Source organism: Leptonotus elevatus, chromosome 19, assembly GCF_054856555.1.
Source record: "Leptonotus elevatus isolate MCC_2025b chromosome 19, RoL_Lele_1.0, whole genome shotgun sequence".
Lineage (NCBI taxonomy): Eukaryota > Metazoa > Chordata > Actinopteri > Syngnathiformes > Syngnathidae > Leptonotus > Leptonotus elevatus.
The window spans coordinates 6,667,025-6,673,313 of NC_141257.1; the positions used below are offsets into that span (position 1 = coordinate 6,667,025).

The 6,289-nt window shown below is 36.6% G+C and overlaps 1 protein-coding gene across 1 annotated transcript in view; it reads right to left on the bottom strand.

Moving 5' to 3' along the window:
• csmd2 (CUB and Sushi multiple domains 2) overlaps positions 1 to 6,289 on the bottom strand; it is a 172,471-nt gene that overhangs the window by 126,672 nt on the left and 39,510 nt on the right. The window lies entirely within an intron of this gene.

Sequence of the window (6,289 nt, forward strand, 5' to 3'; positions counted from 1 at the left end):
GCATTGCCTCACGACTGTGAGTCACCCTTGTCTACCTTTCGCTAAGCCTTTCACACCTCCATTATTTTAACTACTATCGGCCCTACTTTTCCATTACGGTTTATGCTGCGGCTTTCACACCAGTTGATGCCCTCACAAGCCAACCCTTCCTCGGATGCAGGAACGGTAGGTTCTCTCACAGTGTCATTATGGGAACAGTAGGTGGCACAGAGCACCTTTCAGTGACACGGAAATAAAGACAGACATTGAAGAAACTCCATTGTTGTCAATTGCCATAACTTTGTAGCTTCGGCGAACACAATCCTCTTGGTTGCCAATCAAACTCTTAAACCTCACACACTTTACAGGAGGACTACTTCCAGGACTGCAATTGACAGCACATTTCAGCTCAAACTCAAACATCCACTCATTCTGGCATTTCTATGAATAGTGTGTGGAACCGTTCCTGCGTACTCTTGAATTCCATTAAATTGATCAAGTTACTGGAACTGACACTAAATTCTCACAGACCCCAAATGCAAATTTGGTCATCCAAAGTCGCAGGTTCACAAAGAAAGTCTTTCTGTCCATGCGCCACTGTGTATAACACATAAGACACCGAGCATTGAATTTAGGCATAGATCGATTATCGCCAGGCCGATTATTAGTCAAAATGCCAAATATCTGCATCAGCCTTTTTTTGAATCTGAAGGCCCATAAAGCTGGTATCTCACTGAGCGGTGAATGCTTGCGAACGGAGCAAATTTACGATTTTCATCAGGTCAGCAGATGTTCACAGACACTTTTTACTTGTCCAAAGACTTATTCAGACATTTTTTCACTGTCTGCAAAGATCTTTTGCAACCTTTTACGAACCCTGACAAAAAAAACAAATTAGTTACAGTACATTCGCACGCATTTGTTGCTCAGTGAGGGAACTTTTCATTTATGGGTTTATTTAAATTCCTACTGTATAAAAAATTATGCTGACACTTAAAATAAATACATAAATGACTAAATAAAATTAAGAAATTATGTTGAAATTTTTTTAAACTTTATTTACAGTCGAAAACATTAGGGAACTATTTATTTACTTTGTTTTTAATTTAACTTAACAATTTTTGTTATAATTTTTTAAACAAAGCTGTCAATTCTTTATGTTTAAAATTAAAAGAAAAACTTTTATAATATTTTCTCCCTTACTGCAAATAAATATTGGCTTGAAATATTGGTTATCGGTCTCCTTGACTAATAATAATCTGCCTTGAAAAAAACATATCAGTCTATCACTAATTGGCTTATTTGAACGCATTTACTCAGCTATAAAGTGGAACAAAAAAAAATTTCTATCACCATGCGATAACAAAAAAAAGACTTGAAAGAAGACTAAAAAGAGTGTAGGAACCCAAATAAAGATAACACGCATTCTGTTCAAATATTGAAGCAAATTACATCATAGTTTCCACCACAGCATTTTAGTTTGAAACAACATCAACGCTTGATTACACTTGAAGCATGTCAGAGGCCGAAGTGGTAAGCTTCGCTTCACATGACATTCTTTTTTTTTGTTTTTCTTTTTTGAGTACGGAAAAATATCTTGCATATCTCATTACCTTTGTTCCGTTTTCACCAAACATGCAGACCCAGAATGTTAGCACAATGCCTGCAAGTGACAAATTCAAGTGAGCGTTAATAGCCACAAGAATAAAATGGAAATATCTTTTCTCCGCAGGAGATATTGCTGCTGAATGACAATAACATTTCCGGACAAACATGAATGTACATTGTTACAGAAAGGGCAAATGACTGCTGGGCCATGAATGACCTTTTTGGGAATATTATGCTAATTTGTTTGTTCTTTCTGTCTTCTATCAACTAATATTTCATGCTGCGGGGTAATGGTCACATTTGATCTAGGCGGACTACAGTGTTTAAAGCAAATATACTCATTATGAGAATATACTCATTAATGACAAGACTTGCCTTAAAAAATACGGTAGCTGTCGGACAGGTTGTTTGGTTTGTCACAAACCCAAATTTCTTTTATCATGTGACTTTATGTGTTTAGATTTGTTCCATATTCACACTGTGCCCCCCACCTTGAAGGGGCAGAGCTTGAGCTTAGTTTTTTTTTTCCTCCCCAGTCCTTACATTTTTTTTTTAATCTAAGAAATTTGGGGTGCTGAAAGTAGAACATCCAGGTTTCCAGTTCTGTCGACCTCTGATGGTCATTGTTCTTTTAACTCATTCACTCTCAGCCATGTTCACTGAAGCAACCCCCTTTGCTCCTGGCTGTTTTACTGGATGTTGACTGTTTTTTCTAGATATTGTGTTCTATTGCTATAAAAACATGGAACCTACTAAAAGAAAGATTACATTCTCTTTTGTCAGGATAAAAAAAAGTATGTTTGTATCTGTTTCCGTTTTGAAGCAATTAGTATTAGAATATAGCTAAGGTTCATCATTATTCACATTGCTGTTGAAAACACTGGCAAAAAGAGCTTGTTACAACATGGCCCTGGTTGATCTCTTATACTCTGCTGCCACCCGCTGGCCATTTTTTGTAATAACTACCATTGCTTTGAGCGACCTCTTTAGGTCAGAGGCTGCATCAAACTGCTTTAGCATAAAAAAAATATCTATACAAATATAAACACGTTTTTGGGACCATGGCAATATTTAAAATATACGCTATACTGCTCTCCTCTGAATATCACTCCAAAACTCATTTGCACCACACAATGCTTCAATACATTTTCCCAGTCAATAAGTAAAAAAACAATATTAAAAAAATAGAGATATAAAAACATGAAATTACTTAATTATACAGTAGACTGCTTCAGTCGTGCAGCAATGATTGTTTATTTATGCAATTTTTTCTTTGGCTGACCCAGTTGGGAGGCGTGTTGTCTATGCATGATGAAAGACAACGTCTGCAACACACAACTAGATCATCATCTCGTTACTTCAGGGAGAGCTGTTAAGGAAAGAGTAATCTTGTATTGTCAAAGCGAGAAGGAAAGGAGCTATAGAGTGCACTTGGACAAAAGCTAATACATTATAGCCAAAATGTATCTCAAGAACCTTTGCCCATTATCCAGTTTCTCTCCAGCTTTTGATTAAACATGAGTAAATAGTTTGAAAAGAGACAGAGGAGGGATGTGACAAGAAAAGAGGGATCTGAAAGTTGTCATGGTGACTCGAAATTCTCTAGTGGTCTCAGCCATTACCAACATTTTTTCTTTTGCCATCAGTAATTTACCAAGTAGCACTTAAGGCATATTTGATGTGTGTGATCTCAAAGTAGCATGGATGAGACCAAAACAGTGGTTGGAAATCAGACACCCGAAGAGACAAGAAGCACAATTATGTCATTTGTGAGAATGAACGAGTGAATGTGCGTGCGCACATGCTTGAGTCAACACAGAAACAAAAGACAAACACATGTATCTGCAAAATTGTAACTAAATGTCCAAATCCCAAATTAGTTTTCACAAATGCTCAAATACAAGTCTGTTTTTGTTTTTTGTTTCGTTATCCAATCAAAATCGTCAATATAAGACCACTTGCCGTTGTAATGTAAAAGTAACATAATGTAAGTAATAAAAACAGCTGAAACTGAAAACAACACAACACAACATAACTCAGCCACTGCCACTATATCAGGTCAACAAGTTGAAGATGTCTAGGCTGTATATGTAAATACGGAGGAGTGGAATTGCTAATGTGGAGTAAACATTACATATGTGCAAATATATTTAATGGTATTTTGTGGGTGCATTTGAACGTACTGGTAGGCTAAATGCTAAAAATGTTGCATTTTTTACCATAATGCCACAGGGTATTGACTTGCACATGTGCATAGCCCCTAGTGGCATTACGGGAGAAAAATACCGAATGGAAAATAATTTTTTGCATAATACATATTTGCAAGAACGTACTTTGAACGTATTTGCAAATATATATATATATATATATATATATATATATATATTAAAAAATCCATGGAGTAAAAAAACTGTACTGAATTATGTATAATTCCCACCTACACAAATCAGCCATGCATTACATTATAATGGACACTATATAAATATTAAGTCTCACTAAAGTTAGTATTACTTTCATATCGTACGTACTAGTTTGACCCCGGCTCCAGAGGGAGTGTAGGAGGAGAAAAGAACTTAGCTTACAGTATAGTCTACACAAACCCATTATGACCCTGCGGGAACACTTAATTCAAAACTTTGCTAATGATGACTATTTAACATAAAATGATTTATTACAAGTGACCAACACTGACCTGTGAGATCTTTTTACTCGATTTGTAATAAGAACTACATAACGTGAACAACAAATCCACATATTTTATTTTGCTTAAATCATTTATATCATACACTGTAAATGTGCTTCACTGCTTTCTTCTTCACCAGTCCCTTCCCAATGGTTCCCTTGAGCTAAACATTATTATGGGTTTTTTTTTTATTTGAGTGTCCTAATCCATCAAAGAATGCAAATGCAAAATATGTACACAATCAAAGAAGGAATTTGACAGGCAGTAGTATAAACAAGTCTATGATGTATTCTTGCTTGTCAGAATAAATCATCCACTTAAGAAGGATTTCTAACTAATAACGAAATGAAAGTATTTTATTACATAGATGGATGAATGATAGATAAAGAAATAAAATGCTGGAGAAAAATGACGCCCAAACTCATTTAGAATTTAACGTTATAACCTGACAAACTATCGACAAGCGATGACTCATTATGGGCGAAACTTTTGATCGCTGCCTCTGAAACGTCTCGCCTGCTTACCATCTCTTCCCATCCGTTGGAACTGGGAACTAATCACAGCCAAGTAGAACAGAGACTCAAAGCTTGTGTCCTCTGGTCAAGCTCGTTTCTTGGAACTAGTCACACAAAGCAGCATTTCAACATCCCTCCTCTTATGGTCTTAGGTGGGATTTACACCACATGTCCAAGTGCCCTTTCCAATGTTGTGCCTATATCTGTTTGTTTTTTTTTACACTCTATTTTCAGCTAAATTTAATATAAATAATAATGTGTAATGTAAATAAAATACTTCTAACAAATGAAAGTAAGACATTGGGAGATTTATATTGCGGATATCAATAGGGAAACGTTTAGAAAATATTAAAATTGATAAATTAGCCAATCCTACAGACAAATCACAAAAACATGCTAAAAGGGTAACCCATATGCACAGATCAATTTGATATTTTTTTTCCACAAATTGATACATTTGGTGTTTGCCCATGTCAGCATCACTATGTTACCACAAGAGTGAAAGAAAATATATTTTTTTTTTTAATAGAGTGAAATTAGTTTATTTATATATGTTTGAGTCGTCCTGTTTTGTTAAAAATCACTATTATTGAGTCACTCGTGGCTCTTAGATCTTTGGAAAAGCTCAATATTTTGGAAAAGGTACAGCATTTTTGTGTGTTTGATATGCACAGCTAGTGGTTGCAAAGTACTCGTACCAATGTTTATGAATCAAAGCATATGTGACTTTAAAGAGAATTTATAGCAAGTGATGTGTTGATTTTGATGAGTCCCTTGAACGATGTTGTGATTGGTAACTTTATTATTTCCAGAAAAGTATTGATTAGGTAGATGGGAGGATTCCACCCAACAACAACAATATGCATAAAGTGTTGTGAACATGGTTGTAAGATTGATTAAGATCCGACGGAGTTTGTCACGACAACAACAAAGTTGCACCCCTGTGGAGTAACCATTTTCTTTGCTCCTCCGTTTGACGTAGTCACACACTGTGGTCTTAAAGCCTCCCCTGAGGCTTCACGCTGCTCCATTGGGCCACATCCCGATATTTGCGACACCTTGAAAAGACTGACAATCCCTCTGTCAGGTAATTAGCCTAATTAGTCGACTCACTCATCTCCCCCTCCCCTCCCCTTGGTTGGCTGTTGCTCCCCGCAAAGGCTTGAGCAGTGCAGTCATTAATATCATTAGCGCACGGGTCATAAAGTATCCCATGTCGTCGTGATGAAGCCTCACACCCCCGTCTCTGTGAAGGAAGAAATAATAACCTGGCTGGATCGAGCGGTTTGAAATGAAACCATGCAACGATCGTGGGTGCTTTATTGTACTCTACTAATCAAGTCATGTCTGACGATTCTCAGTCATGTAGGTCATCCTCGAATGAAGGACATCTCATCCTAATGGTTTCCTTAACAAGCCATCTTGAGATAACATGAGTCGTTTTTTCTGCCCTTGGAGAGCGTGTTTTCTCCCTTTTAGCGCCATCACTTTAACGCGGTCACCT